Genomic DNA, 10,460 nt, shown 5'->3' with positions numbered 1-10,460 from the left:
GTCTGGCGTATGCTGGGTTAAGTGTTCTGCCACTGAGCTACATCCCTGATCCTTTTGCTTAAGGGTTCATTGAGACATAATAATACTTTACATAATTCATTTTACAAGAAATCAGCCATTTAACATGTACAACTAAATGGTTTTTAGTGTATTCACAGAGCTGTATACCTGTTACTTCAGTCCATTTTTACCAAATTTTGCCACCTCCAAAAAGAAGCTCTTTGCCTTTAACAGTGAAACCATTTTTTCTCACTTGGCATTGGTCCAGGCAACCATTAACCTACCTTCTGTCCCTATCTACAGTTTTGCTTATTCTGGGCATTTCCCATGGGTAGGATGACACCATACCTGTTCTTGGGGATTGATGTCTAACTTAGCATGATGGTTGTTTGAGTATCATTCACCTTCCCCACAAACATATATCATAACATACATCACTAACTCACTTCTTTCCACAGAGAAGCAGTCCCCTTTCTACATGCGCCATGCTTGATTTGTCCATTAATTAACTGATAGACACTGGGGTTGTTTCTATATATCACTATGAAAGATGTTACTGTGAACATCTGTATACACTGCTTTGTTAAATCAGTTTTCAGTTCTCTTGGGCTCGTAACTCCCAGCAGAATTGCTAGGTCATACAGTAACTGTATGTCTAACATTTTGAAAGACTGTTGGAAATATTGTCTGAATGCCTGCATCACCCTACCTTCTCATGTTCAGTACATGATGGCTCTGATTCTTCCACATTCTCTGCCAGGATTGTTGCTATCCATCATGCTGATAGCAGACATCCTAATGAGTATGAAATAGTATCTCATTATGGTTTAGATGTGTATCTCCCAAATGATTAATGACACTAACTATCTTTTCCAGTGCCTTCCTAGCCTCGTGTGTATCTTTGTTGGAAATTTGTCTCCTCAGACGCTTGGCCATTTTATAATTGCATTATCTTTTTATTTGATAGATGTAAGAGTTTCTTACACAGCCCTCATACACGTATCAGATAAATGATTAGTGAATACTTTCTTCCTGCGAACCATCTTCCCCCTTCTGTGATGGTGTCATTTGAAGCAGAAATTTTCTGAATGTTTGATCAAGTTCAACTCGTGGATTCTCACTCCTGTTGGTTATGAAATCATTGCTTCGATCATGAAGATTTTATCCTATTTTTCCTTCAGAGAGGGAAGGTGTTACAGTTCCTGTGGGTTTTTTCGTTTGTTTGTTTATGATCTATTTTGAGTTCATTTTTGTACAAAGTGTCCAAATTCATTTTTTGTGCATGTACACAATTGTCTTCCATTATTCATTGCAATGGAGATCCTTTCTATATTGAACAATTTTGGCAACTTTCTTAGGAGTCAATTATCCCTAAATTAAAATTTTTAGTCTAGACTGTTACTTGACCTGATTGTCTCTCCTTATTACAGTGCCATGCTTTCTTAATTATTATAGCTTTTTAAGCAGTTTTGTCAAATGCCATTATACATTTTCAAACCTTTTTTAACTTGTTTTTTTAGACCAGCACTGTCTTGATATCAAAGCCAAAGGCAGCAAAAAGAAAGAAACCTAGAGACCAATAACCTTGCAGAATGTTAACATAAAAAATCCTTTTTTAAAAAAGCCATGTATGGTGGTACATACCTGTAATGCTAACATTTAGGAAGGAAGATCATGAGTTCAAGACCAGCTTGAGCTATATAGCAAGACACTATCTCAAAAAACGAAGCCCTTAAGGAAGGATAGAAAACTAAGCAGCACATTTGAAAGAGGATTTGCCACTGCTAGGTGGGGCAAACTCCCCTATGCACTTTATGACTAACTTCTACAGCAACAAAGCCCTGCTGGCACGCAATCACTGGTTTCATTGAATCTGATTGCCAATTTGGAGAGATTGCCATATCAATAATATTAATTCCTCGATCCACAAAAAGGAAGGTCATTCTTGTTTCGATCTTCATTTCTTTTAACAAAGTTCTGTGGGTTTTCATGCACAAATTTTGCACTGTTTTATTATCAAGCATTCTTTTTTAAATACTATCTTAAACAGACCCATCATTTCATTTTGTAGCTTTTTATGGCTAGTGAAGGACAGTATAGTGGATGTGTGTGTGTGTGTGTGTGTGTGTGTGTGTGTGTGTGTGGTACATGAACATATGCATGTTCAAATGTATGGCTGTATGTGTGTCTTCCCAGATTGACATTGTGTGTCTTCCTTAATCACTCTCCCCTTTATTTCCTGAGGCCAGGCCTCTCGCTGATCCTATAGCTCTCTAATTCCAGCTATTCAACCTAGCCAGTCCATCCTAAGGATCCCTCAGCTCCCTCTCAGACAACCCACAGAGCTGTGATTGTAAACAGACCACATACCTGGACTGGCTGTTTGGGGTTCTGGGAATCATAATTTTGGTCCTCATGTGGCATAGGTTGTATCCACTGAGTCATCTCTTCCAGCCCCTACAGTAAATTTTTAAACAATGATCTTTCATTCTGCAACTGTTCTAAACTCAATATAAACTTTCTTAATAGTTTTCCTTAGAATATTCTATATACCAGATCATGTCTTCTGCAAACACAATTTTCCTTCCTCCTTTCCAATCTCGACACATTTGGTTTCTTTTTCTCACCTTATTATTCTAGTTATACAGTATCAAATAGATCTATACAGAAGAGACACCTTTTTCTTATTCCATATATGAAGAGAAAGGCACTGTCTTTCACCATTAATATGATGTTAGGTGAAGACTGTTATATAACTGTCTTTCATCAGGCTCTAAGAACTTTCTTGTTCGCTTTTAGAAGTGAAGATATGGGAGAGATTTTCAGAAAGTACAAGCATATATTGCATTAGTAAGGCATACACCCTTAATCCCAGCCCTGGGGAGGCAGAGGTAGGCTCATCAGTTTGGTCTACATATCAAATTCCAAGCCTGCCAAATCGAGAGAGAGAGAGAGAGAGAGAGAGAGAGAGAGAGAGAGAGAGAGAGAGAGAGAGAGCGCTGGCATTTCAGAAATGTATTACATCTTGTTGACTCATTGGCCAAACAGGGGACGCACGCATACACATTGACACACACACACACACACACACACACACACACACACTCTGCATGCTATTGCCAAACCTATAGGTTATTCTACACAACCTAATGCTAAGGCCCTATTGTTGAAGATGCAACTTATGTCATTGATCATGGAGAAATCAAGCTGATACTCAATTAGAACCCTTACCCCTACTGACTGGAGTTTGTTGTGCTGGAAGGTAATTTACATTTACTAGAGGAGAAAATTAGTCATTAATATCATTCAGTTACAAACCCCATGACCTGTAAGATATACTGGTAAAATAATGACACATGTTAGGGAAGTAACCAACCATATCTTTTTTATTGGATTCAAGGTTCCTTCCATGAGGTAAAAACCATACCTGACACTGATAAAATGGGGAAGAACCTGGGACTAGATGGTAGGTAATGAGCCCTAGAGGGAAACCCACTACTATTAGTTCTACTAAAGGAACATAGAAGTAAAGTGACTGACTCCTAATGAAATATTGCTATACTCCTAGATTAGAGCATCACTCAACCTCAGCAGAGAAGCTCTTTCTTGCGTTAGATATAAGTAGCACAGAGACTTACTTTGGATAATATGCAGAGAATAAAAGACTTAAAAGCATTCAGCCTTGAATGGGAAGAATTTATCAAAGCCTTACCCTTGGGGTTCAGGGGTCTATGTTGAAGAAGAGGTGGAAACATTGTAAGAGCCAAAGGTGATGAATGACTCCATGGAAACGTTGTCTTCTAGCCTCAACAGGACTAATGCACACATGAACTCACAGAGACTGTGACAGCATATACATGACCTGCACAAGTTCAAACCAGACAAAATCCAAGTATGGAGAAGGGGAAACGGATATCGATTCCCAACCCTGACCAAGTCACTATCTGCAATAGATATTCACTGGTAAAGGGAAAATCAGTTTTCACCAACAAAGCAAATATCACTTTGAATATCCACCATAGTTCAGGGCAGGCACATGCTCAGGAGTATCTATCAGTACGAAACAGATTCCGTGTGTGTGTGTGTGTGTGTGTGTGTGTGTGTGTGTGTGTTGTTAGTTTTCTTTGGTCATTTTTATCTTCTTGGTTTTGTTTGTTTTGATGTTTTGTGGGAGTTTTGGGGAAGGCTGAGGGGAGCGGGAGTTGAGTGTGTAAGGGGGGTGTAAGGTGCTGAGAGGAGCTACAGGAGAGTAAATGCAGTGAGCAGAGGAAGGACTGAGTGAGTGACGTGCCGAGTGACTGTGGCAGTGACACAGACACAGCCATGTCAAGGACCCCAGAGCCTCAGACCCATGGATGAAGAGCAAAGCATTTTTCCCCAGGGTGAGGCTCAGAGGGAAGTACAAAACATTCCTCTGACTCATGTGTGACTATCAATAGTGTATGCAGAAAATGTTCACCGTAGCTTTCTGCCTCCAGAAGTTACCACTCTTACAGAGAGTGGTCCCACCAAGATTAGCTGAATCTGTCCCCTCGAGACACCTACATATGATAAACCCCGCCTCCTTGTTTATCTAAAAATATAATGTATTATCAAATATAATTATATTTATAAGAGTAATATAATTATGTTAACAAATAAGATAAGATCATGATAACGCTGTCTCCTTGTTTGGATGTAGACAAAGCCTTACCTTTCTTTTTTTTTCAAAAAACTATAATAATTTATTAATTTTAATCTGTACATAATATATGCATAGGTAATTTATAACAACACCAAATAATTGGGCAGACTTAACTCTTCCATCTTTACCAGAAATGCAGGAGGATACATTGAAATGTAATCTTACAGTGAATACTTCTTTACTAGACAATCAAAGCCTTACCTGTCTATTCAACTCCTCTAATAAACAACCTGAGCTCCCTGGATACTTAAGCTTCTCTAGCAGAGAGCCTGGTCTTATACCCTGCTTTTCTATGACTCCATATATTCATGTGCTTGTCTATCAGTTTTTCATTCTCTCACCACTAAGTCAGGTCCATCCTTGGATACACGCGAGAATGCTTCAGAGAAAGAATATGAACAAAATATACTGTTTGAAAAACAAAGATTAAGTGACAAAGAGAAACACACAGAGAGATAGACAAAGACAGAAGAAGACCCTCGTGTAATGAGGGGGTTGCCTCTTTTTGAGTTGTTGGCCAGTGGGGTCACATAAACTCCTAATAATCACAAGCTATTGTCAATACTTCTGACGCTCCACAGAACTTCAGTGTAAGATCCCATTTCTGAAGACATCATCTATTCAAGTTACAGAACAAGGAGAAACCAAGCTTCATTCACACCAGGTAGTGTTTATAGTGGTGGATGGTATTATGTATGCTGACAGAGGAGAAAGAATAAGCCCCAGTAGATGTGACTCTTGTAAGTTACAATAATGGCTTGTCTTATAAAATACGCCCATTGATGCAGTACTGTTGTGAATGTCATTGGAGTAACCACCCACTTTCTGACTGGATCTCAGGCCTGCTCCAGGAGATAGAATCAGTATATGACACTGTTAACAGGGCCAAAAATCTAGTTAAATAGGTCACAAGCCCTAAGAGAGAAGCCAGTATCATTTACTCTGCTAAATGGACATAGTGCAAAAATGACTTCCAATGACTTCGTGTTATGGGTGTCATAGCACCAGAGGACCCTCAAGTGTCGTCAGAGAAGCATCTTTTTGCAATAGGTGGCAACTGTCAATTAACACGAAGGCAACCCCTCTCAACTGGTCAGTGTACAGAGAGAAAAGACAAGACTGTGGTCCTCACACGGACATTCACCTCACCCCTTTCTCACCAGTGCTAGGGATCTCTGCAGAAGAGGGGACATGCAAACTCTAAGTGCCAGAGGTGGTTTAAAACATCAAGGACACAACATTTTCCAGACACAATAGGACAGGTACACATAGAACTCAGTGACCATGTCAGCATGCATAAGATCTGTGCAAGTACAAGCCAGGCAAAAGCCCAGCACAGAGGAAGGGAGACATGGCTCTACCACTAGCTAAGGAGCTACTGGCATTTGTCCTGGTAGACTGACCATAGAGGACTCCAGTTCCAAGACTAACTGGGCAATACAACACACACTGGACTCAACAGGAAAAGAAACAATCTCCAAATCAGATGGAAGGGTGGCCACGGGAGGGGGGGAAGATGAATACAGACAAAACAAGTTGTACCAAAGTCTCAAAATTCTTTTTAAAAATTTCAAAAAATAAAAATCTATTAGATGTTATCTTGCATTGTGGTACATGAGAGTAGGCAGAGGTTGTGACAGATTTGGAGGCCAGTCTGGCCTACATGAGACCCTGTCTCAAAAACTAAAATATATATATATATATATATATATATATATATATATATATAGTCAAATGCTTTTTCTGTATTTAATGAAATGAGCAAGTTGTTCTGGCATATTGTTATGCTACTATTGTATATTACATTCAGGTTTTTTTTTTTCAAATGTCAAACCAATTCCTCAAATAATCTCACTTAATTGTGGGCTATAGGATAATCCCTCTTAATTATGGCCTATAGGATAATCCCACTTAATTGTGGTCTATAATCCTGGTTGAATGTGCTAGAGTTAGTTTGCTGGGATGTGATGTGGAGGATTTTTACATCTGTTAGAGATTTGGGCCTTTTAATGTCCTCAGTTTTGGCACAAGAGCAAGACTGACTTCATAGGAAATCTTACATACGATTCTTTCTCTACTTTTTCTTTCTTGTATGTGTGTACATGTCTGTGTGCTGTATGGGTACACGTGAGAAGTGTGTGTGTGTGTGTGTGTGTGTGTGTGTGTGTGTGTGTGTGTGTGTGTGCATAAGCATCCAGAGGCCAGCAGTGAAAGCTGAGTGTCTTCCTTCATTCGCTCCCCACCTAACTGTTTGATATAAGAGTCTCTCTGTTACCTGACGCTGGTGAATTCTGCTGGCCTGGCTGGGTAGCAAGCCCCACACAGATCCTTCTATTTCTTCGTCCCCAATACCAGCACTGCCACACTCAGCTTTGTTTGGCTTGGTTTGGTTTTTCACATGGGTGCTGGGGATCAAATTAAGCTCCCAACCAAAGCATTTGAGCCCATTGAGTCCTGTCCCCAGTCCTCCTCCATGTCAAAGTGTGAATAGTACTTCTTCCCTATAAATTCATATTTTTAAAGAAATTCTAAGGCTTTTTCCCCAAAAAAGATAATTCTGTGTTTCCCCTCTGCTGTGTTTGAAAGTTCAGCTTCCTCCACATTAGGAAGCTTAGCACATTATCCTTAGCACATTCTAGACTTTCATCATCACCCTCTTAGTTGGTATGTAAAGAGAGCTATCATCATCATTTGCATTTTCCTGCTAGTTTATGATGTTGGTAATTGTCTCCTGTGTAGTTTTGCTGAATGTTTAAGTTAGTGTCATCTTCAAATCTTTTTAAAATTAAATTATTTGTTTTCCTTTTATTGAGTTGTACGAATTCTCTATATGTTCCGAAGGCAGGCAGTTTATCAAATACATGATTTGAAAGCATGGCACCCTCATCTGTTGCTTGCCTTGACATTTTCCTAACGTTATCTTCTCAGAGGGAAAAAGTTTTAGTTCTGATGAAGGCAATCCAATTTTTTTTTCACTGATGGAATGTTTGGGGTATCATACCGAAGACTCTTCACACAATCCAAAGTTATGTTAATATTTCCTGTCTTCTTCTATAAGATTTATAATTTTAGTCCTCATGTGTAGGTGTATTATCTATTTTAAGTGCTAGTGTGTGAATGTGTTTGTGTCCTGTGGCGCTCATGTGGAAATGAAAGCTAGCTTAAAAAAGATATTGAGATAAGACTGGGAAGAAGTGGTTATGGTTTTTCCTTCATGGTCAGATTGATTTGCTGGTATGGTTGATGATTTCATGAGTTAAGAGGTTAGTGGATTATCCCAGGTGTGAGTCAGCTACAAGGGACAATTCCACCAGACCTCTTGCATATCGCTTTTCTCTTGCCATGTCGATCCTTGTGCCACCTCAGGACTCTGTCAGGAAGAAGGCCATCACCACATGCAGTCCCCCAACCTTGGACCAGAACCATGAGCCAAATTAAACTAACAGACTGGTCCTAACTGAGAGTGACAAGAACATCCAAGATAATGGCAGCAGAATATATATTCTTTTTTTTTCTCTGTTATTTGCCATGTTTCATTGAGATAAAAAAGTCAGAAATCACCTCATTCATGGGGGGGGGGGTTGCAGGGGGAGCTTGAGCGATGTGAAGCACACTCGTGGAGTCCACCATGAATGTGACTACAAGGAGAAAACAGAATTCATCATTATTATCAAAATTCTTCATTCATGGCAATTCTTACCCAAAAACTATTAAAGACTTCAGATATACAAATCTAGAAATATCATACATCATTCAACATTAGGATGTCACTTTTCTAACACTTTAAAATATGCCCAGTGGCTCTCCTCCTTCCCTAGTTTGTGGAGAGGTTTCTTGCTCAGACTTGCTTGTAGACATCCCTTCTCTTCTCTGTCCTCAAGGAGACTCAGCTGGACAGATGTCCCAGGCAGGATTATGACACCTGTTCTGTAACCTTCCTGTGCTGGTTCTGGAAGCAACCTTCGCTGTTGGGGAGCTCCTCCTTCTGTGGGCTCATTGTGCTGGGATGCCCAACCATCTCAATCTAGGGATGCTGTAGGACCTGGTAGTCCATGTACTGCTTCTTGGGGTCCACCACCAGCAAATTTCTCACCATATCTTTGGCAGCATCAGAAATGTTGTCCCAGTAAGGAGAGAGGAAATCAAACTGGTACACTTGGATGATGTTGAAGAGCTCGTCTTGGTTCCTCTCAGGACTTTGGAGAGGTGGGGGGAGCTACACAAGAGGATGTTGAGGATCACACCTGCCACCCACATGTCCACTTCTAAGCCAAAACCAGTTAGCCATCAGGTTGAAGAATCCCAATGTGATACATTTATCCAGGATGTCCCATCCTTGCCAACAGGACAACAGTGTGGGTCTGTATTGATATCTCTTGATCGGTGTGATCAGAGTATAAATTCTTTGTGAATGCACTTGACTATTCTCTAAGCTAGATTGTATGGCTACCATATAACAAATCTCAATGCATTGGAATAAAAACTAAATTATATAATAGAAATTATACAGCTATAGTAATAATACATATATCATTGTTTGGCAGTCACAGTAACAAAGTGGGGGGCCTCACTGTAGTGTTCTCACACACATTAGCCACTCATCCCCTCTCCCATCTCCTCCTGCCACCCATGCCTTCCACAGCCAATGAATTCCCTTTCCACTTAGATGTCATATATATTCTATTACTTTCTCCATCCTCTTTCTCAACACCACACTTTCCCCCCTCCCATGATCCTTTTTCTTGTTTATGACCTGTACCCACACTTACTACCACATAAATATAGAAATCAGAAGTTAGAATCTACAAATGAGGGAGAACATGCAGCATTTGACTTTCTGTGTCTGGATTATTTTGCCTAAAATGATTTCCACATTCATCTATGTGCTGAAATTTTCATAATTTCATTTTTTTCTTTTTGCCTTAATGAAGCTCCATGGTATACTGTAGCACATGCCCACCATTCATTCATCTCTTGCTGAATATCTTATTCCATTATTTTGCTTTGTGAATAGAACTGGAATAATCATGGATGTATAACTATCTCTGTGGTAGGATATAGATTCTTTGGGTGTGTGCCCAGAAGTGATATAGCTGGATATAGCTGGGTCATCTGGTAGTTCTATTTGTAGTCTTTTGAGAAAAGTCTGCATTTGTTGTCATTTGTTTTCTGGTTTCTTTGTCTTTTTTTCAGTAACAAAAGATTTTATTCAAGAGCAGAATGAAAATACAGACAAGATATGCTACAGATTCCAGAAAGAGCCTAGAATCTGAGTGAGGTTGACTCGGAGCCTCAGTTACTGTCTGGAGCTTGTGTTATAGGTCCAAGAGGAACTGATGCTTCTTTCTAAGGGATGAGATAGATGGTCTTCTGCGTTGATCGACAGACTTGAGTTATATAAAGGTTTGTTCACTAGGCATGTCCTTTCCCATGGTACATCTGATTTTAATCATATGCATTTCCACTTTTGAACAGGCATATGATAGTAAATAGAGACTTTCCCCTAAAATTTTAGACAAAGAACACAGTTCACTTTACTGCACACATTCACAAAAGCAGTCCAGACCACAGCAGCTACTTGCCCCAAGTTCCTGGATATGTCCCAGGATTTGTTTAACCACAAAGGGGAAGTGGCTAGGGTTCTAAGGAGCATGAAGTTGGAAAGACCATAAGCCATTGTTGATAAGAGAGGTGTGCTCAAAGAAAGAAAGAGAGAGAGAGAGAGAGAGAGAGAGAGAGAGAGAGAGAGAGAAAGAAAGAAAGAAAAAGAGAGAGA

The sequence above is a fragment of the Mus pahari genome, chromosome 10, assembly GCF_900095145.1.
Source record: "Mus pahari chromosome 10, PAHARI_EIJ_v1.1, whole genome shotgun sequence".
Lineage (NCBI taxonomy): Eukaryota > Metazoa > Chordata > Mammalia > Rodentia > Muridae > Mus > Mus pahari.
The sequence above is the reverse complement of the archived record's forward strand: the minus strand, read 5'-3'. Positions refer to the sequence as shown.